At 44.6% G+C, this 24,710-nt stretch overlaps 1 protein-coding gene and 1 long non-coding RNA gene across 6 annotated transcripts in view; one reads left to right on the top strand and one right to left on the bottom strand.

The window, feature by feature from the left end:
• Positions 1 to 781: 781 nt before the first annotated feature.
• On the bottom strand, positions 782 to 3,606 carry LOC131823676 (uncharacterized). 2 transcript variants are annotated; one of them, XR_009350640.1, is made up of 2 exons: positions 3,485 to 3,606; positions 782 to 1,669 (listed from the first exon to the last, which is right to left on the bottom strand). It is a non-coding gene; the product is annotated as an uncharacterized LOC131823676 (long non-coding RNA). The 2 variants fall into 2 exon arrangements; XR_009350639.1 differs by lacking the exon at positions 3,485 to 3,606 and adding an exon at positions 3,257 to 3,476.
• Positions 3,607 to 3,731: 125 nt separating this feature from the next.
• The window catches only part of BRD4 (bromodomain containing 4), a 95,580-nt gene continuing 74,601 nt past the window's right edge, over positions 3,732 to 24,710 (top strand). Inside the window, exon 1 of one of the 4 annotated variants that reach the window (XM_059160287.1) lies at positions 3,732 to 3,838. The gene's annotated coding sequence lies outside the window, so the exon portion shown is untranslated. Of the gene's footprint in view, positions 3,839 to 4,211; positions 4,308 to 24,710 lie in introns of those variants that run through there. The other 3 variants (XM_059160289.1, XM_059160292.1, XM_059160288.1) reach the window with 3 other exon arrangements.

Raw genomic sequence — 24,710 nt, 5'->3', positions numbered from 1 at the left:
AAGTCTAGACAGGGTATAGATTTGTGGAACTACTATATTGTACACCTGAAACTAATGTAACGTTGTGTGTCAACTATACTTTTTTTTTTTTTTTTTTTTTTTAAAGATTTTATTTATTTATCAGAGAGAGAGAGGGGGAGAGAGCGAACACAGGCAGACAGAATGGCAGGCAGAGGCAGAGGGAGAAGCAGGCTCCCCGCTGAGCAAGGAGCCCGATGTGGGACTCGATCCCAGGACGCTGGGATCATGACCTGAGCCGAAGGCAGCTGCTTAACCAACTGAGCCACCCAGGCGTCCCTCAACTATACTTTAAGAACAAGAAAAAAAGACCAAGGAACTCCTGGCTGGCTCAGTGGTAGAGCATACAATTCTTGATCTTGTGGTTGTGAGTTCCAGCCCTATGTTGGGCATATAGCTTACTTAAAAGAATAAATAACACGCTGCCACAAATTTTAAAAGTCTAGACCAGTATTGCTCAATAGAAATATGCTGCGAGCTGTATATGTAATTTTATCTTATCTAGTAGCCCACATTAAAAGAGTAAAAACAGGAACGCCTGGGTGGCTGGGCTGGTTGGTGGCTCATCTGCCTTCAGGTCAGGTCATGATCCTAGGGACCTAGGATGCAGTCCTGCATTGGGTTTCTTGCTCAAGCAGGGAGGCTGCTTCTCCCTCTGCCTGCCACTCCCCCTGCTGGTGCTCTTTCTCTCTTTCTTTCTCTGACAAATAAATAGATAAAATCTTAAATAAATAAATAAAAGAGTAAAAACAAACAGGGAAAATTAAATTTAATAACTATTTTATTTAATCCAATATACAAAACATTATTCCAACATATAATCAATACAAAAAGTAAGATATTTTACGTGTTTTTTTTCTACCAAATCTTTGAAATGTAATGTGTATTTTACACTTACAGCACATCTCAATTTGGGTCATCTACATTTCAAGTACTCAATAGCCATGTGTGGTCCTATCAGAAAGCACAGGTCTAAAACACATAGAAGAGATAACAGTGGTTACTCTGGTGAGGGAGGGGAAGAGATAAGAGGGTACTTTATTTTTTTTTCTCTAGATTCTTTTTCATTGTTCAGTTAAAATGGTTTCATGTATTATTTTATTTAAAATGAATAATGCATATTTAAAACTAATCAGAATTATAGTATGTACTTCATGTCTCATTCCTTAATATTTTTATTAATCTCTTCTGGTTTTCAGTATTGCAAACACAGTAATAACAAGAGAAAAGGAGCTTATTATGGGAACCATTAAAAAGTAACACTTTTTATGAAACTGATTCAACCAGATAAACATTTTCTGAGTTTAAGCTATAAGGAGTTAGGGTCTGCACTATGGAAGACAAGAAGAATGGGATGTTGGAAACAGCTTTTGGAACTGCCTCTACAGTTTGCATATTCTATTCAGGCTGGAAATGACTTCTAGCAACAGCCCAAAGTCCTCCAGTTTGGTTCAGTAGAACAAGCTAAATGTTACAGTTTTGTTTAAATGAAGTGCAACTCAAGTAAAGTGTAAGATTCTATTACCTGACTTGCAAACTGGCAGCTTCAAATTACTTCCAAAAACATGATCAGCAACAACAATAAATTAAGTAGATAATACAAGAAGACAACCATGGAAAGGACAGCTTCAAATGGATACATTCTGGTTTCCTTAAAAAGAAAAAAAAAGTTGTTACTCCACATTCACATAGCCCTGGGTACTTTCCTATTCTTTTTCCACTTCTGATCATTTTCCACAAACTGCTGAACATGCAAAACAAGGAGCCAGAAGATAGTTACAAAATTTCAGTATTCTTTAATATATGATTAAAGGAAGTTGACTAATAACCTGGTTACAATCACTTCTTTTATTTCTTGCACTTATTTGTTATCTCATGGTTTGCTAAAATAACTGATAAATTTAAGTCTTTGCTTTCCTTAAGACTGATCACCCTTGAAGCCTGAGCAAACAGCATGACATAGACATCACTGTTTGACTGTTATGCTAGTGTACTGATATATTTTGGAAGAAGGGGCTATCAGAGAATTAAAAAAAAATTTTTTTTTTTAAAGATTTTATTCATTTATTTGACAGACATAGAACACAAGTAGGCAGAGAGGCAGACAGAGAGAGAGAGAGAAGCAGGTTCTGCACTGAGCAGAGAGCCCGATGCGGGGCTCCATCCCATGACCTGAGCCAAAGGCAGAGGCTTTAACCCACTGAGCCACCCAGACGCCCCAATTACCTAGACTTTTTACAGGAACGGCATCTGTGATTTCTAAAAGATGGAACTAAAAGTAGTAAAGGTGGGGCACCTGGGTGGCTCAGTTGGTTAAGCATGGGACTTCTGATTTCTGCTCAGGTCATGATCTCAGGGTTGTGAGATGGAGCCCTAAATGGGGCTCTGGGCTCAGTGGGGCGTCTGCTTGGGATTCTCTCTCTCTCTCTCCCTCTGCCCCCTCCCCTGCTAATGCTCTGTCTCAAAAAAAGGAAATCTTTTAAAAATAAAAGTGCTATGGGCGCCTGGGTGGCTCAGTGGGTTAAGCCGCTGCCTTCGGCTCAGGTCATGATCTCAGGGTCCTGGGATCGAGTCCCGCATCGGGCTCTCTGCTCAGCGGGGAGCCTGCTTCCTCCTCTCTCTCTCTGCCTGCCTCTCTGCCTACTTGTGATTTCTCTCTGTCAAATAAATAAATAAAATCTTTAAAAAAAAATAAAAATAAAAATAAAAGTGCTAAAAGAGTGAAGAGCAAACGGGAAGGAAGTTTTTGCTTTCCCATTTGAGTAATTTAACAGAATCATCATTATTTTTTATTTTAATGTTTTTAAGTAAGCTCTCCGTTCAACGTGGGGCTCGAACTCACGACCTCGCGATCAAGACTAGTCGGGGCTGCCCATTGAGCCAGCCAGGAGCAACCAGAATCTTCATTTTAAAATCCAAGCGACCTAAGCCTTAACCCCTTCGTTCTGTGGAGCTGACTTGTCTGGGAGGCTCGAGGCTGAGGAACGGCCGGGGCACAGCTGGAGGGACGGCGACGCGGCCCGGCCCAGCACCTCCAGCCCGCGCACCCCGCAGCGGCGGGCCGGGACCGACGCCGCCGCGGCCCTGCGCACAGTTGCCTTCGCCCTCCCACTGCGCCCGGCGCCCCGTCGCCAACTCGGGGGCCGAAGCGACCCAGCCTCCCTCCAACACCCTTCCGCCCTGGCGCCCAGGGGCCCCTCCTCGGCCTCTGCCGGCAGCCTCTGGGGTCTCTCCTCACCTTCCTCCCTGTCGCTGAGGGTCTCATCTTCTTACAATTTTGGACATCTCCCTTCTCAGTCCCAGCCTTCAGTCTGTTAGATCTCCTCGCCCCCCCCCCCCGTTCTCTCCTCGGGTCCGCAGCGTCACGCCCCTCAGTCTGCGGGGGTATCTTCCCTGGGTCCGCCTGATCCCGCGCCCTCCAGCCGAGGGGTTCCCCAAACCCCGCGCGCCCGCCTCCCCCACTCACCTAGCGCCTGCTAGCTCTCCCGAGCTTGCCGGCGCCGGGCGCGGTCGCGGGACGCGCACGCCGGGTGGCGGCGCGGGGCCGCGCGCGCAGCGTACGTGGTGACGTCAGTGCGCTGGCGGCGGCGGCGGCGGCGGCGGCGGCAGCGGCAGGGCTGTTTGTTCTGCTCTCCCGCAGCCGAGGAGCCGAAGCGGTGGCTGCGGCGGCGGCGGCTGCCGGCAGTGCCCGCAGGCGAGCGGGGCCTGTGAGCGCGGCGGAGCGGCGGGCGTGGCGGGCGGGCCCCGGCGCCGCGCAGGCAGCCCGAAGAGGAGGGGGCGGCGGCGGCCGGCGGGGGCGGCGTGCGGCCTAGCGTCTCAGGTGAGGACCGGTGCCCTTCGGGGTGGCGGGCGGCGCGGGGCGGCCGGCGGGGACCCGCGGCGCGGCCCGCGTAACCTGCATTGCGTAATGGGGCCGGTGCGCCAGCACCTACGCCATCGGCGCGGCGCGGGGGCGGGGAGGCCGGGGCTACGCGGGCTCGGGCCTGCGGGCCTCCCGCGTCCGCGCGCGGTGCCGCTTGCGCCGGGCCCGGGCGGCCTGCGCCGTTGGCGTCGGAGTGGCTGGGCAGCTCGCGGCTCCTCGGCCGTTGGCGCCGCCGGCCTCCGGCTTGGGCCGGCCGGCGGGGCAGGGGCGCGGGCGGGGGGCGCGGGCGCCGCGGCGGGGCGGGTGGCCGGGGGCGGGCGGGGGGCGGGCCGAGGCGCCCGGCACTTCCTGCCGCCGCCATTTTGTCAAGTGAGGAGGAGGAGGAGGAGGAAGCGGCCGCCGCGGGGCCGCGGCGCGCCCGGCCCCGGTAAGTCCGGGCCCGGCGTGGTGGCCACGGGCGCCGCTGTCCCCGACCGCGGTCCCCGAGGCGGCCTTGGCCCCGGCGCTCACGTGGGCCGGCCTCAGCGCGCGCTCTCTCGGCGCCTGGGTCCTCCTATCCGGACTGGGGCAGCGCGCCCCCGCCCCCATTTCCTCGGCTTCCCGGCTGTCTCGGTATCTCTGCGGAGAAGGGACCTGGTCCCCAGGTGGAGGGAGGAGGCTGCTGCTGCACGCCTGCCGGAAGACACCCTCGTGGGTGGGAGCGGTGCTGTGTCGGGCGAACCTGACCCCCTTTACCCACCCACTCCCAGTCCGGCAGCCCTGCGCTGGACGCTTTGTTTTGCTCGGTCGGTGCTCGCTGGCGTCCTTGCTACGGCCTCGTCTGTTTGCGGTGTTGTGCGGGGTGGTGGTTTGGGGTGGGGATGTGGGGGAGTTGTGATTCAGCGAAATAAAATGACACTCCCCCCGCCCCTACGGAAGCAGCACAACTTTACCCGACTGAGCTGCCCCCAAGGCCTGCGGTGGCCTTGGATGAAAATGGGAAATCCCACTTTGGTGTGGTGGACAGTGTAAATACTTATATTCAGGTCTGTGGATGAGTCATGTGCTTTTTGCTCAGTGGCTGACCTCCCATTTACTTAAGACCACGCATTGTTTTTTGAAATGTTATTTTTATTTGTTTACTCATTTAATGTTTTCAGTAACCTGATGCGGTTTATGGTATTGGTCTTTGGGTTCATTTTTACGTGTTGGATGCAAGAAGTGACCTCTTCGAGCCTGTTTCGTGAGAATTGAAGTGTCTTTGCTGCCCTTTGAGAGGGCTCTATCTGTCCCTGTTTACAAAAACGAAGTCCCAGTGTAGCTCTAAGCCAGTGGCTCTTTGGCGCTCTAATAAGGGGAGATTTTAATGAATGGGGCCTTGGTCAAGTTCCTTAAGTTGTTAGTCCTTAGAATTTGTAGTCTGGAAGCGGTAAAGAAAGCTATACTCAACAGGATTTATGAATGTGTTTTCAATTCCAACTAGGTTTTGGATGGTAAAATCTGTTTTATGACCTTGCCAGTAATTTAATAAAACATTCCTTTTGGTTTAATTTGGATGGGGATTATCTTTTCTTCAAGGTGGTATAGGTAACCAAGCCCTTCTCCCCCAGAACTTCATTCTGGGGAGGATAAACCTCTCAGATGGTTTCCAGTGACTAACTCTAGAAGGAAAAGCATGATTTGTTTAAAAAACAAAACAAAAGGGGCGCCTGGGTGGCTCAGTGGGTTGGAGCCTCTGCCTTCGGCTGGGGTCGTGATCCCAGGGTCCTGGGATCGAGCCCCCTCATCTGGCTCTCCGCTCTTCGGGGAGCCTGCTCCCCCCACCCCACCCCCGCCTGCCTCTCTGTCTACTTGTGATCTCTGTCAAATAAATAAAATCTTTAAAAAAAAAAAAAAAGGTATTGTTTCCTAGTTATCCACCGTACCCCTTTCATTAGTAGAGAGCCTAATATCTAAGGGCTCAAGCTGTGGAGTAAATCTAATAAGATCACTTTAGTTGGTTGTAATTGGAAGGAGATGAGCCCACCTGTGTATATCTAGCTAGAGTTCGGCCTCAGCCAATTTGCTGAAGATAAAGAGCTCTGCCTGCAGATTAAAGTTGGAACTTGAAAGTGGCTACATTTTCAAGATAGTTTGTTCCAGGGTGCCCATCTGACAAGCTTCCTACTTTAGGATGGTGATGAGAAAAAAAAAGTCTGGCCACTTTGTAAAATTTCCACTAAATTATTGAATCGTTTAAAGGAATTTAGACTTTGTTTCCAAAAGTTACCCTTTTGAGCAAGTTGTGATCTTTGTACTAAATTGCACTTTTGTTTTTGGAGGTTGGGAGGGTGCGATATTTTTCTGTTACACAATTCAGGTTATTGAATGACCTGAGATTTATAGATCTAGAAGGAGATTGGAATCCTTGTTCTTAATTTAAAGCAAAATTACTGGGTACTTCTATGATTTGAAGACTAGGGGCTGTTAAGTCTTTTGACAACCCACTGTCCTCTGTCACAATTGTATTGTAAAGTATTTCGATTTCTGATTTTGAATAAACTTGTAGAGTAGATCGTGTTTGTCTTTTATGTGCCCGACAAATATATAAAAAGGAAAGAAAAGCTTGTCGTTGGAAACTGCTACTGATATTTTGTAAGTCTTTGTGATTTTTTGTGTTTAGCAAGGACTCCATGTTTGCAAGGTGAGAAATGGGATTCTTTGTGAATGCTGACCGTTCATTTTTAATTAATAAGACATGAGTTTGTAAAAAATAAAATTTTACATTTTTCTCTTTGTTTTACTGGAATGTAAGTTCCATGCAGTCAGGTTTATGTTTGCTTGGTTTTGCCTATTTTAATTCTCTGTTGAATCCTCAGCACCTAGAAGAGCACTTAAAATATTTTTTGAGTGAACAAATTGGAGAGATAATTAAGCAAGAATTTGGCATATCAAATGCAAGTAATTCCTCTTAAATTAATGTTAGGAGGGGACATAATTGGTTAGTAGTGATTTATAAGTAATGTGACTTTCATCTAGGATGGTAAGGTCCAGAAATTGCAGTGAACTTATTTATAGTCTGGGCAATGTGGCATGCAGTTTCTTTTGTGCACTGTCTACTGTACATTTCCCACTTAGTTTGAAATGTGGTAAGTGGGTTTGGGCTGTGCTTCAACAGTGGCCTGGGAAAAGTATTTTAAGAGGGAGATGAAGTGGGTAATAAACATGTATGGGTAGCATTTCTTAATGTGACTCTCATGTTGTCAGTAAAAGTTTGATTTTTTTTTTTAAACATTGAGCACTTCCTTTTTAATATTCGGATTTCATGTGGATGTGATTGCCCAGTCAATTTCAGCGATTAGTTCCTGAGCTCTTACTATGTGCAAAGAAAGACAAAAAGATATTTGCACATGAGTTTTCTTTGGCGGGTTGCTTTATTTGGGTATTTATTGCCAAACATTTACTGAATGTAAATTGTGTATAACTTGAACATTACACTATTACTGTGATAAAATCCCACCAAATATCCTTTTTTAAAAGATTTTTTTTTTTTTAAAGATTATTTATTTATTTGCCAGTGATAGAGGGAGAGAAAGCGAGCAAGCACAGGCAGACAGAGAGGCAGGCAGAGGCAGAGGGAGAAGCAGGCTCCCTGCCGAGCAAGGAGCCCGATGTGGGACTCGATCCCAGGACGCTGGGATCATGACCTGAGCCGAAGGCAGCCGCTTAACCAACTGAGCCACCCAGGCGTCCCCAAATATCCTTTTTTAAAGAAATAATAGCTTTATCGAGATACAGTTCACACATACGATACAGTTCACCAATTTAAAGTGGACAATTCAGTGGTTTTCAGTATATTCAGAATTGTGCAGCCATCGCCATAACGAATGTGAAGACATTTACATCTCCAAAAAGAAATCCGTATACGTTAGTTGTGGCTCTCCATACCCACCCTGCCCACCAGTGCCTGGCAACCACTAATCTATTCTCTGTCTCTATAAATTTGTCTCCTGGTTATTTCAGGAATCAAACAATATAGCTATTCGTGTCTGATTACTTTCAGCATAATGTTTTCAAGGTTTGTACTATAGTATGAATCAGTACTTCATTCTTTTTTTAATTTATTTTTTAATTTTTTGGTTATTTTTAAAAGATATGATTTATTTATTTGACAGAGAGACAGCAAGAGAGAGAACACAAGCAGGGGGAGTGGGAGAGGGAGAACCAGGCTTCATGCTGAGCAGGATGCCCTCTGCCGGGCTCTATCCCAGGACCCTGGCATCATGACCTGCATCTGGGGCAAGATGCCTCATGACTGAGCCACCTAGGCACCCCAGTACTTCATTCTTTTTATAACTGAATGATATTCCATTGTGTGAATCCGTGCCACATTTTATTTATCCATTCATTAGTTGGTGGATATTTGGGTTGTTTCCACTTTGGCCTCTGTGAACATTCATGTACAAGTTTTTGTGCAGAAATTTTCTTAGATATTTAAGAGTGGAATGGCTGGGTCATGGTATCTATTTGTCGATGTGCAATGATTTTAACTGCCTTGATTTTGTAATGTATTCACAAGGGGTTAAAAGAAAAGCTTGCTGAGCTGTGGGTGTACCCATTAAAAAAAATGAGGAAATGGAAGTGCAAGGATGTCAGCATGTTGCATGTAGTACAGTCTGAGTGGTCTGATCCCAACTTAGTTTTTAAAAATTGTACATTCCTAGAGAACAGTTTGAAATGCTGGTAAGGCACAGAAACCCTTCTGGAAGATGCACTCCAGACTTCTAGTGTTGTAAAGAGTAATTGTTAAAACCCTTAATTTCCTTTTTCAGTCTTAACAGGCTACAACTCATTAAGCTGCATCTGTAAATCCCACCTTAAATCATGGAATATATTCCACTCAAAAGAAATAGATGGAGTCCAGTGTCAAATTTAGGGCAAACAGCCATCTGTCCCATTCTTGACTGAACCCTGAAGGGGAATAGCACAGATTGATCCACCATCATTTGAAAATGAGATTGTAAGGTTTTTTTTTTTTTCTTCCTTTCTTAAAAGTCGTTTGTGGTCATTTGAAATAATTTGAAAAATAGCAATATTAACAGTGTGAAGTGTCAAACTATCCCTTGATCTCATTTGTATTCCAGTTTTTTCTATTTATGAGTAACAAAATTAGATTATACTCTTAAATTTTCAAATATTAAAATTAAATTAGATTTCAAATATTTTTTAAATATTACATTGTGAACACTTCCAAGATGCCCTTTTTATTATTTTTTTTTTTTTTTATTTTTATTTTTTTTTTTTTAAAGATTTTATTTATTTATTTGACAGAGAGAAATTACAAGTAAGCAGAGAGGCAGGCAGAGAGAGGAGGAAGCAGGCTCCCTGCTGAGCAGAGAGCCCGATGCGGGACTCGATCCCAGGACCCTGAGATCATGACCTGAGCTGAAGGCAGCGGCTTAACCCACTGAGCCACCCAGGCGCCCCAAGATGCCCTTTTTAAATAGTTGTCTAATATCCTACCATACGAATATACCATAACTTAATTCTGCTATCTTTGGAGATAATTTTCAAGTTGTCTTTTTTCATGTCTAGGGAGGAAATCACTAGATCAAAGGCTGTACATTTTTTAAACCTTGATACAAATTAGTTTTCCTGAAAAGTTCCATGAATGTCTATTTCTACACAATTACAGCTTGTTAGTGTCTTGTTTATAACGGTGAGGTTTTTAACATTTTTTTTTTCCCATAAAAAGCAATTGGATCAAAACAAAATGTCCTCTTGAGTGTGTTCTGAAGGCTTCTGAGAAGCAGTTATGTCTCCACATCTTGCTGATTGACCTTTCTACTCTCTCCTGCCAGAGTTGGACTTTGTTTCTTGAAATCAAGTCTCAGAATTCCTGATACTGTGATAGGAACCCAGTGTTATCTGAATGCTCTGGGGAAGGGTACTGGGGAGGGTTTGTGTAGCCTCTTGACATCTGATCTGTCTCATATTTGCTAGCCTGCTCCAAAGACTGATAACACCAGTATGACACAGACCCTGGTTTGAGTCCTGGCCCTGCTGTCACCTGCGTGGCCTTCAGCTTGTCTCTCTACCTCCCACAAATTTCACTTTTTTCATCTGAGGGTAAAATGAGGTGATTCCCTTTCAAGGTTAGCTGCTTACTTCCTATTATTGCCCAGGGTGAAAAATGAAAGTGGGAAGAGATAGCCAGGTATGAGAGTAGAGCTATTCAAGGCTAGGAAGTACACCAGCTGGTAATCCTAGAAATCATGTCACCAGGTGACACCAAGGTCTGCCAGGTGCCTTTTAAGAAGAATCCCCTTTGTGTTGTGCCTTTCTCCCAAGTAAACAATGCATGGAGACCAGCGGAGGAGGTGATTTAAAGTGGGGATTTGGGTTTTTTTTTGTTGTTGTTTTGAATGTGAGGATTTGTTTTTATCTCATATTGAGATTAAAAGGGATGCTAATGGGATTAAGGGAAATTTAGTGGTTTGGGGGCATCCATTCTGGGATGTTGGCTGCAGAGTTTAGGGAAGTGATGTAGCAGGGAAATGTAGCCTGGTGTATTTTCAGGCCTGAAATGTAACTTTCGTATTTCATTAAAACTTTGTTATATGGATAAAGGCAATGGCCATGGTGCCAGAAGTCGTTGGTGGACTAAAGTTTTTCCAGAGCACAAGCACAGCATCTTTCCCTACCATTTTTGGCTGTAATCTGAATTGTGTTGACATCTTGGTGTGATAGAAGGATTCCGATCTCCAAGAAGGTTTGTGTCACAAATCATTCTCCCCCTGGAAGAGAGACAGGCAGCTGGATGGGCCAGGAAAGTGGAGTTTCTGGTTGGGAGGCTGAGGTCCTACTAAGGGACTTTGGGCCTTGTTGACCCAATGAACCAGTTGACGTCAGTCATCCGTTACTAGGGACCATGAGGACCAGTGACATATGGGGGTATTTTTTGTGTTAAACCCATTTGGAAAATAACTTTCAGAGATCAGGCAAATCTGAGCATTTAACTGCAGATTAAGAGTGCTTGAATGAATATGCTGTTCGTTTTGATCTGTGACATACTTACAAAGACTTTTTTTAGTTCATCCTAAGTATAGGCTATTCTGTGATCTTTTTCTTGACAAGTATTGGCCTGTTCTACCCAGTGTAGGAACTTCTAGGTCTTTGGGCTGTGGAGAGCAGGCTTGTTGGAGCTGTATCACTGGTGAGGGATAACTGTGGAGACCACTGTCAAGGTTCGGTCCCAGCCCTGTACCCTTTTGGTCTTGTCCTCAGGTGATTTACATAATCTCTCTCAACCTCAGTTTCCTTATTTGTAAGATGGAATCTGTATACCTGAGCATTGGCGGTTGGCCAGAAGGTACAGAGGAGGGGAGGGGTCTGTATTTTATTCGGTTTGAGTGGGGTCTGAAGGGAGTGCTTGCTTTGCTCTGCCTTAAGGACTTTGAGAAAAGCTGTCCATACTCTACTTTGAAAGTGGTCACCTTCCTTGTCTTGGTTCTCTCTAAGGCTCAAAGTCCTTATTTGTTCCTTGTTGCTGTCAAGTTAGGAGGCACTTGAAAGCAGTGCCAGGGGAGAGGTGTTGGGCTTGGTATTGTGCAGTTTCCAGGAACAGGAATTAGTAATTCCTATGTCTTTGTAAGTGGCTGATGTACACATTTGTCCTACCCCAGGCCATAACACATATACATCTGTGGGCAAATTGGCCTTTGAGATTGTTTTGTGTTTTAAGAATAAAGAGAAAGGAAGAGAGTGAGATCAATTTAGGGATTTTACAGCTGAAACGTTTTCTACTGTTTTTGAGGAAACCTATATTTGGCGGGAGCAGATTGTTAATGTGAGGGTGTAAACAGAATTGTATGGAGTATGGAACCTGCCAGCACAGTGTGTGTGTGTGTGTCTGTCTGTCCGTGTGTGTATGTGCATGCATGAGAACCAGGTACAGGGGCACACTGTACTTGCATTGGACCACTCCCCTACACTCTTAAGTCTGGTTTCTCGTGTAAAAGAGGGTAATAGGTTTGGGCTCCAGACAACTTCGGCCAGAATTTAGATTTTAAAAGAAAGTCATTCTTGTTTTTTATCCCCCCCCCCCCCCAAACTTAAGGGTTGCAGACATTATTTAGGGGGAAAAATGAAATGTCAAAGGGTGTCACACATTGAAGAGTATTTCATAAAATCTGTACTTGGACTATATGTAATGTTGTGTACATGATAAAACGAGTATCTTATTGTGGGTCCTGTCAGAACAGTGTTAAATAACATTGTTTTAGATACCATTCAACTTGTAACTCTAGGTACCTTGATGGTAGTTTTTCCTCTTAACCGTATTGCAGTCTGTTTCTTCCCCACTTGTTTGAGGGTGAACCCTGCGTATACTTTCTAGTAGCAGGTGAATTGCATTGCTCTTCAGTGTCTTTCTTGTACCCACTGCTTGCTGAGCCCTCTCTGTAGGGGCTGGAGTGGGTGGGGGAGTTGAGGAAGCATGTATTGGTTAAGGTTGTCAGTAGTCTGCCACAGGCAAAACAGGTATATAAAGAGAGTGTGTGTGTATTAAAAAAATTCAACAGTTAATTTTAAAGATCTTAGTTGACTTTATTTGATGATTCATGAATTGAGCATCATCTCACCTAGTAAATACAAAAGAGCTCTAAAGAGCTGTGTTAGTGAAAAGGTTTTTATAGGCAGAAGGGGGAAGGATGAGGAAGTTACAGACATCAAGAGCAGATTGTTTTAGGCAAGGTCACCTTCCTTTAGGGGCTGGGGTCAGTTGGGCAGATTACCTCACTAGTGTTGACCAAGTAATTCCAGATTGACTGGTTTAAAATTCCACTCCTGGGAGAAGTTGAAACCATAATTAGTTATTAAGTCTCAGTTTGGTGACTGTGGAGCTTAGCGCAAGTGATTCCATTTGGGGCCTTTTATCACTTGAAGTGTGTGAGGCAGACTACCTGTCCTTTATTCTCAGAAACACTCCTTCCAACTTTTTTTTTTTTAAAGGTTTTATTTATTTATTTGACAGAGAGAGAGAGACAGAGATCACAGGCAGGCAGAGGCAGAGAGAGAAGCAGGCTCCCCGCTGAGCAAGGAGCCTGATGCCGGGCTCCATCCCAGGACCCTGATCATGACCTGAGCTGAAGGCAGCGGCTTAACCCACTGAGCCACTCAGGCGCCCCTCCTTCCAACTTTCTTTCTTTTTTTTTTTTTTTTAAGATTTTATTTATTTATTTGTCAGAGAGAGAGGAGCGAGAGTGAGCACAGGCAGACAGAGTGGCAGGCAGAGGCAGAGGGAGAAGCAGGCTCCCTGCCAAGCAAGGAGCCCGATGTGGGACTCGATCCCAGGACGCTGGGATCATGATCTGAGCTGAAGGCAGCTGCTTAACCAACTGAGCCATCCAGGCGTCCCTCCTTCCAACTTTCTAATTAAGATATCTCTCTCTCTCTTTGTCTTTGGAAATAGTTTTTTTGTTTTGTTTTGTTTTGTTTTAATTTTTTATTTTATTTTATTTATTTTTTTTTTTACAGAGAGAGATCCCAAGTAGACAGAGAGGCAGGCAGAGAGAGAGAGGGAAGCAGGCTCCCCGCTGAGCAGAGAGCCCGATACGGGACTCGATCCCAGGACCCTGAGATCACGACCCGAGCCGAAGGCAGTGGCTCAACCCACTGAGCCACCCAGGCGCCCGTAATTTTTTATTTTTTATAAACATATATTTTTATCCCCAGGGGTACAGGTCTGTGAATCGCCAGGTTTACACACTTCACAGCACTCACCAAAGCACATACCCTCCCCAATGTCCATAACCCCATCCCCCTTCTCCCAACCCCCCTTTCCCCAGCAACCCTCAGTTTGTTTTGTGAGATTAAGAGTCACTTATGGTTTGTCTCCCTCGTCTTTGGAAATAGTTTTATTGGTTAGGTATTTCTGGTATAAGTAACTAATGTAAAACTATTAAAAGGGAAATTTGTTGGCTGATGTGACAAGAAGTCGAGTGGGTCTCAAACAGGGACATCAGAGCTTGTTACCTTTCTCTGATATTCTGATCTCAGGGTCAAGATTGAGTCTTCCCCAGTAGTGCTGTCTGATGGCAGAAGACTCTGACTTGAATCATTGCCCATCACTGACTGTATGCAGAATGGGAATGCCAAACGACCGTGCCTCAGACATGAGACCTGTACCCATCTCTGCCCTCTGCTTGCTCACCCCAGCAGCACCTTGCTCATCATTATGAGGCATGCTAGGTGAAATACTTGGGTTGAGCAGTCTGTCTTTTCACTAGAAGTGGTGTGCCCCTTAACTGGAAGCAGGAAATTTTGAATGGCTGAGAGGGAAGCTAATTTTCCATGCTAAGTCATAAATCAGAACTCAGATCCGCTTAGAGTGACTCTCGTAACTCAAGAAAAGGGTAAAGAGAAGGTGGTTGTGGATCATGTATTTCAAATCCTTTTGTAGAGGATGAAATGGTTTATTTTGCTAGGTGCTGGGTACAGAGGGAGCCACTCTGGGGAGCTGTGAGAGGCGTTAAGCCAAGTCTCAATGTCTCTTTGAGAGGAGTGAGATGACTCAGGTCACCAGTGATGATAGGTCACCAGTTTGGCCAGAGAAAAAGCCCTCAGGAAGCAAAAGGGTGAGAGGGGTTGTACATGGAGGGAGCACAGGGCAAGAGTTGGAAAATAGACCAGGTATATAAGTTTCAGTAAACACTTACATGAATGAAATTGTAATGGAGAGCATTTCAGTAGACTGGGTTCATCTTTCGTCCATGCCTGTGAAAACTACAGTTGTAATTTTGCCATTTGCTAAGCTGTTTCTGTACTTGAGTTCTTGTAAAGTCTGCTGCTTGGCATTCCTCTAGTATTACAGAATGCCTGCTCAGATTTCCATAATCAAAAACAAGTGTTAAGCATTGCTAGAGTAATCATTTTCCTACAGTTCTTGCTGTTGGATTTATTCAGTCCTTTAAGAGCCTTGGAATAATTGAGGATCCAGTGGCCAAGGATGAGACCAGCCCTGCTTCTCACTAGATCCTCAGGTCTTTCTTTTTTTAAAAATATATTTTTAAAGATTTTATATTATTTAGCTGACAGAGAGCACAGCAGGGGAGCCGCTGGCAGGCAGAGGGAGAGGGAGAACCAGGCTTTCCACCCAGCTAGGAGCCCAATGTGGGGCTTGATCCCAAGAGATCCTGGCATCACCAAACCAAAGGCAGCCACCCAACTGACTGAGCCACCCAGGTGCCCCAGAGCTTCAGTTCTTAACTTGAGGGGAGGTCAGAGGTCATCTTAAGAATGTGACGAATGCTGGGGTGCCTGGGTGGCTCAGTTGTTAAACCATCTGCCTTCAGCTCAGGTCATGATCTCAGGGTCCTGGGTTTGAGCTCCACATGGGGCTCCCTGCTTGGCAGGAAGCCTGCTTCTCCCTCTCCCACTCCCCTGCTTGTGCTCCCTCTCTCGCTGTTTCACTCTATCAAATAAATAAATAAAATCTTTTAAAAAATGTGACGAATGCTGTGGGTCCTTTCTCTGGGAAAAAAATGCTTATGCGTGAACGTTGTACATTTGTGGAGATGGTTCTCATGAACCAGAGCCAATCCAAGAAGCATGTACTAAAATGAATTTCCTGAGCTTTAATTTGAGAATGAATTTATTATTATGTTAATTAAAAGGCTCTTGGTGGTTTTGAAGACTTTCCTTTTTACATGCAGCCTGCTTTTGGAGACATTTACAAATATATGATGTGGAAATGGTGTGAAGCGCCCATTTTGGTCTGTCCTTGTAAAATCCTCCAGAGGGTGTTATAGAGCTGTTAGCATGAGAGTTAGCAGTGGTACAAACCTACCCAGGACCCCTGTGTACCTCTCTTTCCCAGCTTGTTTTCTTTTCTGGGGTTGAGGAATGTCAGAATGGGCCTGTCCGCGACTGCAGAAGAAGAGAGGTTTTTGTTCAGTGCAGTTGCCACTGTTGGTAAAACTGTCTCCAGGGTTGAGTGTTGGCCTGGAGCTTTTGCTCCAGAACGTAACCCAGCAGGCCATTAGTTAGCCTGTCATTTGGTGGTGTTGGATGTGGGTAGACTTAGAATAATGGCTGTGAGTCCCTCTTGTGATTTAGTGTCTCCTCTTCATGCATGCTCTAGAACTACACGCGGAGGGAGATAGAACTTGTGGGACGGCAAAGTATTCTTCAGCATAATGTTTAGTTCAGGAATATGAACCTAACATGTTCCTCCAGGTGTGGAGCACGGTGCACGCCGCTCTCACTCCCCACATCCCTGTGTGGTGGAAGGAATAGGAAACACAATACCATAAACTTGAATAATTCATACTTCTGTAATTGGGGCAGAGTTGTTGGAGGATGGAAAAGAACTCCCGTTACTTCTAAGAATAGTGCGTATTGAAAACTCTGTTACTCCTTAATCTCTAAAATTCAAAGATTAAACTTGTTAGGTGCTGATGGATAGTTTACCTTTTCATTTACTGTTGGTGTTGGCTCTAATTAATCCCATTGCTCTGTTCAGTTGAATTACAGTCTTATTGTATGGGCATGATTTTTGTCGCTTGAGCAGTTTCCCCATTCTGTTCTCTAATTAAGAGAAGCAAGATAGGGCACCTGCAAGAGTTTTAAGGTTTTTTTGTTTGTTTGTTTTTAAGATTTTATTTGACCGAGATTACAAATAGGCAGAGAGGCAGGCAGTGGGGCGGGGGAGCAGGCTCCCTGCCTAGCAGAGAGCCTGATGCGGGGCTCAATCCCAGGACCCTAAGATCGTGACCTGAGCCGAAGGCAGAGGCTCAACCCACTAAGCCACCCAGGCGCCCCCTTGGAAGAGTTTTGTAAAAGGTGGCGCCATCCATGTGTAGGTTGTTTTCATTTATAATCTTGGTTGAAAATTACTTGGTGCTCAAGTTCTTTCAGTTATAAAAAGCTGCTAAGTAAGAAAGTCATGGTATGTGTCTTCATTTGTTTTCCTTTTGGCACTTGGAGACAATTGAGCTGACAGATTAGCTGTCTGGAAATACCACCACCTTTGTGTTCATCTATTTCAGAATCGTAACACGCATCTTTGTAATCCCAGCAATGCACTTTTGAGTTATCAGTGTTGGAGCCCTTTGGAGTTGCAGCACATGCAGCCTGTAATTCAGTTGGCCTATCCTCAGGGTCCTCTCTGAGGGCATCGGCAGGCCTGTTTGCTTTGGGAATCCTGTGTGAGCATCCTTCTCTTGTACTTGTGAGGGCTGAATGTCCTTCCTGGTCCGTGGCTCTTTCTGCTTGCTTTCCAGACCCCCACATTCCCTCTGTTCGCCTTGAGGCAGTGTTTGTCTTTGATCCATAGCTGTTTGTGAAAAGGTTTTTTCTTAAGGGTAGAACTATATTTTCTGAACTAAGGTATTTTTGGTGTGTTTTGTTTTGTATTGTTCTTTTGTTTTTGTTTTGTTTTGTTTTGTTTTGTTTTCCCTCCCTCTAGTACTGCTTGCCTTTTTTGAAATGGTGAAGTCAAACATGAGTCACCTGGCTGGCTGTCAGCCTTAATATATGGAGCTGCAGTGTGGGTCTCTTCTTTCTCACTGTTTCCACAGATGGGAAGCTTGAGCATATGTTTATGAGCACTCTGTTTTAGTGAGTAGTTGAGTGGTTACTGTGGCCCAGGTGCTAGATTTCTGAGAAAGCCTCCTATGTTTTCCTTAAGTCTTCACAAAACGACCTTACTAACTGGGTGCTAGTATTCTCTCTGTTTTGTAAAAGGAAGATGACGCCCAGAGAGCTCATCCCTTGAGCAGAGATGCAAGGGCATGGAGCTGGCAAGTGGCAGCGCCTGGCTCCAGAGCCCATGCACGTGCTTGCTCGCTCCCTGCCTCCCCCCCCCCCCCCGCCCCGCCCCAGGATTTTATTTTTAAGTAATCTCTACACCCAGCATGGGGCTTGAACTTATAACTTGGAGATCAAGAGTTGCATGTTCCACTGACTGAGCCAGCCAGGTATCTCCTACATGCTCTTGATTTCTATTTTACAAGCTGTGGAAGGAGGCAATCTGTCATGTGTAGATGGTTGGGATGGTACACAGTGGGCACAAGGTAGACTGCGGGAGTGCTTTCTGAGAAGTATGGGCCAGCCACTCTGAAGGAAGAGAGAGCTTCCAGCTGTGAGCATAGGAAAGAAGCTGGCATTTTGGCTGGTCCATCTGAGGACAGCTGAGGCTTGGATGGAGATCTGGACTGTTTTGCAAGCAAGCATCTGTACCTTGGAGGCACTCATCAGGATGGGGAATAGTCAGAGGGGGTTTTTTTACTCTGGGCAGATCTCCTTTTCATCTGGGCATCTGGTCACTAAATGCTGTGTCACTCTACTGAGGAGTCTGGAAGAAATTCGCAAGAGTGGAATTAAACTTCACCTGTCTCGATTTGGTTTCCCCTCCCTTTTTTTTTCCAGTATGTGTGTGCATGTGTGTATTTTTTTTTTTTAAGATTTTATTTATTTATTTGACAGATCACAAGTAGGCAGAGAGGCAGGCAGAGAGAGAGGAGGAAGCAGGCTCCCCGTCGAGCAGAGAGCCCGATGTGGGGCTCCATTCCAGGACCTTGAGATCACGACCTGAGCCGAAGGCAGAGGCCTTAACCTACTGAGCCACCCAGGTGCCCCTTCACCTCCATTTTTCCCTTGTTACTCTAGAGAAAGTCTGAATACAGAAAAGGGAGTTTGGGCTGGAATAAACTTCATTTTTATCCTGTGTGCACCAGGCTTGTTAAAGCAGGGGTGTGATCTGGATGATCTCTTAGGATTCTGGTGAGTCTGTCTCAAAGTGCTGCTTATTATAGGGTGCAGTTGAGTTCCTGCTCATGGGTGCTTATTTCCCACTTAGGGACTCTTGTTTAAAGGGAATTTCCTGCCTGAAGCAAACAGGCCAAATTCTGCCAGGGTGTGTGTAGGACTTACTAGGTAATCAGTTGCTGTGCTGTATTCTGTGTGTGCAGTGAAGATTCATTGGTTAATAAAGGTATTTTCTATGTATGCCATGTACAATTAAAGCATGTCTGAGGGGCAGAGTGAGGCAAGTGTTTAAGGGGTCCTAATATGTCCAGTGGTGGGCAGTGGCTCAGTGCTAGAAAGGTGGTAATTTATTTAATAAAAGTGTCTTGAAGAAATCGATCATTTTACTTTTAAGACCTGTCTTTTACTTTGTAAGATCACAAATGATCTCATTGAGTAAGAGTTTGGCTCTGAGTAGCTGTGAGAAAAATCCAGTCAAGAGAAAGTGATAGAAGTGGTTAAACAGGCTTCATGCAAAACTAAAAAACTAGACTAGTAAGCTGGTTGGAATATGATCAAAATGTAATAGATTTATTGCAGCAAAATTCTCCTGTTGCTCTAAAACCCAGACTCCCATCCTGTGGTACTCCAAGCTCTAGCTTCAGTGGCGGATTGTTGTCCCATGTCTTTGGTTCTTTGCTTTTTCTAGATACCCCCTTACTCCCCATCTTTCAGGGTCCAGTTTGGATCTTAGTTTACATTGACCTACCAAGTTTGTTTTTGTTTGTTTTTTAAAAAGCTTGCTCCACATCCACCATGGGGGCTTGAACTCACAACCCTGAGATCAAAAGTCTCATGCTCTTCCGACTGAGCCAGCCAGGTGCTCTGACCTACCTAGTTTGTAAAGCAGTGGTATCCTTGGAACTTCCTGCAGTAATGGAAAATCTGCTTTCTGAGTTACCATCCAGCATGGTAGCCACTCTCACCCCATGGCAAGTGTGCCTGATTTGACAGGTTTTAGAGAAGATAGGCTTATTTTAGTTCACTGGTGCTTGTGGTTGAAACTGCCTTGTAGGCAGGTGAATTTTGGTTTTGGAATGCCGGGGCAGGCCTAGGCCAGAAGTGACTTTGGGTATTGCTGGGAGGGTGGGCGAGGTCTTCTTGGGGCTGTGTGGAGAGAGAAGAGGAGGGGCCTGGGGCTACATTTAGAGTGAGAGGACAGTCAGGAACTGGATCCTGATTTGTGGGAAATGGCAAATACCTTGCTCCCATTCCCACAGAAGGCTGGAAATGGAGTCCCAGCAAGGTCCCAGGCTAGAGAAAGCCAAGCCTGTATAGCCTTAGAACTCATATGGAGAATTAAGCTTCATCGGCTTAGGAAAAGTTTTATGTTTTGTTTTGTTTTTTTAAACTATCCATTGTGGAGTGAATGCCATTACCTAGGTTAAATATGGTATCCTTCAGTCTCTGGCCTTCTGTTTTTGTGGCCTAGAAAATTTCTTACTCCTCCTTGGAATTTGCTTTATCTGACATCTTTCGTTTCATTCCCTCCTTCCCCATTTTGTGAGCAGAGATTTTGGGGAGGGCTGGTGCATTTGACCCATTATCTTTGGATGCGGAGAATGTGAACAAAGGCTGAAGCAGTGACTGAAGTCAGCTGTGGTTATAGAAAGTGCCAGTGGTGGTCTGCCTGGATTGAATCAACTGAACCAGATGGATCAAGCCTGCCCACAGAGTTTGTGCTAGTGTCCTGCAGACTAGACCTCAAGGCCTATTGGGTTTATTCTGTGAGATGTGCAAAGTTAATACCAAATCATAACATTCACTTTTATTAATACTATGATTAATAGAGTTTATTGAGCACATATTTTCTGTTGCATACCATTTGACACTTCACCAGTCCTGTGAGAGACAGTCTGATCTCCATATCTGAGTTCAGGAATCTGGTGAAGCCATCGGCCCCCATTAGTCAACAACATATAAAAGTATCATCTTGGGGCACCTGGGTGGCTCAGTGGGTTAAAGCCTCTGCCTTCGGCTCAGGTCATGATCACAGGGTCCTGGGATCGAGCCCCGCATCGGGCTTTCTGCTCAGCAGGGAGCCTGCTTCCTCCTCTCTCTCTCTCTGCCTGCGTCTCTGCTTACTTGTGATCTCTGTCTGTCAAATAAATAAAGTCTTTTAAAAAAAAGTTTTATCTTAATGTTTTTATTTTATTTTTTTATTTATTATTTTTTTTTTTTAAAGATTTTATTTATTTATTTGACAGAGAGAAATCACAAGTAGATGGAGAGGCAGGCAGAGAGAGAGAGAGGGAAGCAGGCTCCCTGCTGAGCAGAGAGCCCGATGTGGGACTCGATCCCAGGACCCCGAGATCATGACCTGAGCCGAAGGCAGCGGCTTAACCCACTGAGCCACCCAGGCGCCCCTATCTTAATGTTTTTAAGTATATACATGTTATTGTGCAGTAGATCTCTAGAACTTTTTCATCTTGCAAAACTGAAACTATATCTGTTTAAAAACTCTCTTTCCAACTTCCCTCCAGCCCCTTGGCAACCACATATGCTACTTTCTGTTTCTAAGAGTTCGACTATTTTAGATACCTCACATAAGTGGAATCATGCTATTTGTCTTTCCTTGCTTCACTTAGCAAATGTCTTCCATGTTGTCACATATGAGAGGATTTCCTTTTTTAAGGCAGAAAATATCCTATTGTACATACTTAAACATTTTCTTAATCCAGTCATATGTTAATTGACTTTGGGATTGCTTCCCCTTCTTGGCTTATTAGGGATAGTGCTGCAATGAAATGAACCTGAATGCACCTGGGTTTACAAATAGCCACTTGGATACTTTTAAACACAGATTTCTTTCTTTTTTTTTTAAGATTTCACTTTTTTGTCAGAGAGAGAGCAAGCACACAAGCAGGGGTAGAGGCACGCTCCCTGCTGGGTAAGGAGCCCAAGGACCCAGGACCCTGGGATCTTGACGTGATCGGAAGGGGGAGGCTTAACTGACTGAGCCACTGAGGTGTCCCTGAACATGGGTTTCAATTTAGAAGTTGGATACAGAAACCCGCTACAAAATTGCCATGTCCTGTTTGCATGCTGAAACTGATCTGGGATTGGAGGGTTTTTATTTGGCGGCTGTGAAAGGTAGACACAAAGGTACAAGAAGGGAGATGGTGCAGCTGGGGTCACCTGTCCAGCAACGTATCTTTTAGGGCACCCTAAAAGAAAACATGTGACTGGTTGCAAATGCAGTGGACTCTACCCCTTTTTAGGGTCTTATCCTGTCAGTTATCCCACAGCCATGGCTTCTCAGCCCAACCCACTAATGACATTTTCCATGGCAAGTAGCTTGCCTCATATTTTCATTTCAGCCAGTCTAATCCTGAAAAGGCTCACAGACTCACTGTAGCTTAACATTTCTCTACGCATTGCCTCAGAATGTGACTAGAGCAGCCTAACATTTGAAATCCTTTAAATGGGGTGGCCCTTACCAACTCATGATCACATAGATGTAGCAGAGGTGAGAAGTGTTTCCAGTGTCCAGTCTTGGCAGGCTCTGCTTTTCCATGCATTCAGTGTCCTGTGACTCATTCCTGGACAACTTGGATTGCTTCATCCTCCCTCCTGCCCAGTGCAAGAAGCACTACATGCCACCTGTCCTTGGAATGCGAGCACAGAGCCTCAGGATAGATGAACTAGACAGCTTGCTTCCCCAAAAGGAAGCAGCTGAGATTTTGATTTTTCCTTTCTCGGAAAATCTGGTCCCATTTTTGCAAATGGGACCATTCATTCATCAGTTCATGTACATGTCCATTTCTGCTTTTTGATTCTTATGAAAAACGCTGTTATGAAGTTTCACATGCAAGATTTTGTGTAGACCTGTTTTTCTTCCCTTTGATTTTATAGCTAAGGGTGAAAGTTCCTCCTTCTATGGTAACTGTTTAATCTTTCCAGGAACTGCGGACTGCTTTCCAAAGTCACTCCCCTATTTTTACATTCCTGTCATCAGTGTATGAAGGTTCCAGTTTCCCTACATCTTTGTCAACACTTGTTGTTATCTGTCTTTCCAATTGTAACAAATTCCTTTCAACCCAGCAGAATTGAAGAAGTTTCAGCTTTTACCTCTGACTCTCTTCGTTTTGATCTTCTGGATAAGCAGCAGTTGCAGGATAAGGAATTGTTTTCTGGTGTTCTTGCAGGATATTTCTGCCCAGATGAGTCTTATCATGTGACATGCCAGTAACAAGACACTGTATGCAGATCTGAATGCATGGTATTGTTAAGAGGTTGAATTTTAAGTTGTATTGTGGAACTTATTTCTGTGAACTTTTTTTCCTAGTGATAACCTTAATTGATCTTTTTGGTAATAGAGTGTTGATGTCTTCAGGTAAGGGTCCCGGTCCACATTCTCCCTTCCAGTTTTTACTCACAGGTGTACATGTGTACCTGAGGCTAAAGATTTATCTCAGAACCCATCTCACTCTCTGTAAGATGAGCTTCTGGTCCAGGGCAGAGGATGAGGGCTTGATTCATCAGGAATCTTAAGCAGACTGTGCCTCCCAGGTTTTGAAACCAGCCATAACCTTGAAGTCACTCTTTACTATTTAACAGCAATTGGCATTCTCTTGTCCTGGTACCAGAATGAGCTAGTCACTCAGCGTTTTATTTCATGCTTAACAGATGTTCTGTTTATCTCTGTTGTGTTTTATGTTAGCCAGTAGAGCATGCTGAAAATGGAATGAACCACTTAAGGAGGTAAATAGTTGAGCTGTGACTAGTGGTGTTAAAACTGAAAATGTACACTCACTGGCATTTGAAGAAATGGGTAGCGATCTCGGACAGTCTGCTTAACCTTTGAGCCTCTGTTTCCCTACAGTCAGTAAAAGGGGGGTAACAAAAACCCCACCTCCCTCAAGTCTGGGATCAGGTAGCTCTAGTGTTAGTAAAAAGCTCCTGCCGGGAGGCACAGCAGAGGGAACATGCTCTGATGTAGAAGGTGCTGTGGATTCAGTCATACATGATTAAAGATGCAGTGATTTGCACTTGAAACCTGATTGATTCTAATTGCTGTCTTCCAGCTTGACCAGTTCAGTTGAGTTTGCTTTGTGTATGCTTTCCCTACCTTATTTCCTTGCTCATCCTGAATTTTGAAGTCACCATCCTTTTTCACTGTGGTCTCAGTTGCATATTACCTCTAAAGAGTACATTGCTTTGTCTTACTGTTTATCAGCTTTTATTACCCATGCCAACACATTATTTGCAGGGTTCTGTCACTTCCTCATTTAAGTTCATGCATTTGTGGCAGCTATATCTCATTCATTTTCACCAGAGTGTGAATGTATCATGATTGGTTCTCATATTGGTGGACATTTGGGTGCTCAGATAGATTGATTGATTTTACGATTTTGTTTTTAAGCAAGTTCTACCCCCGACAAGGGTTTAAGATTCCCAGCCCCATGATCCAAGAGCTCAACCAACTGAGTCAGGCAGGTGCTCCCTTTAGATTTATTTGTACTGAAGGTGGAAGGGAGGGTGGAATTGGTGTCATTAGAAAGCATTGTTGCTCTGAGCGTTCTTCTGCATACAGACATGCACTTGAGACCTGTGTACAAGTGTTTCAGTAAGTGCCAGGAGTGGAATTAACTGGATCATCAGGGATACCTTAATACCAAATGATTTTTGGAAACGGTTCCATCAGTTTACCTGGCCACATCCTAAAATGTTGAACCACATTTTCACAAACATTGGCATTAATGGACTTCTTATAGTTTACCAGTCTTGATGGGTACAAAAATGTCATTGTGGCTTCAGTTATCAGGGAAATGAAGATTAATGAGGCTGGGCATCTTTTTTTAAAATTTAACTTTATTTAAATTAATTAACATGTAGTGTATTATTAGTTTCAGAGATAGAGTTCAGTGATTTATCAGTTGCATATGACACCCAGTGCTTATCACATCACATGCCTTCCTTAATGCCCAGCACCTAGTTCACCCATTCCCCCCACCTCCCCTCCAGCAACCCTGTTTGTTTCCTATAGTTAAGAGTCTCAAGGTTTGTCTCTGTCTCTGATTTCATGTTATTTCCCCTCTCTTCCCCTGTGATCCTGTTTTCT

This window comes from Mustela lutreola, chromosome 2, assembly GCF_030435805.1.
Source record: "Mustela lutreola isolate mMusLut2 chromosome 2, mMusLut2.pri, whole genome shotgun sequence".
Taxonomy (NCBI): Eukaryota; Metazoa; Chordata; class Mammalia; order Carnivora; family Mustelidae; genus Mustela; species Mustela lutreola.
This window is presented reverse-complemented; position numbering and strand designations above follow the sequence as displayed.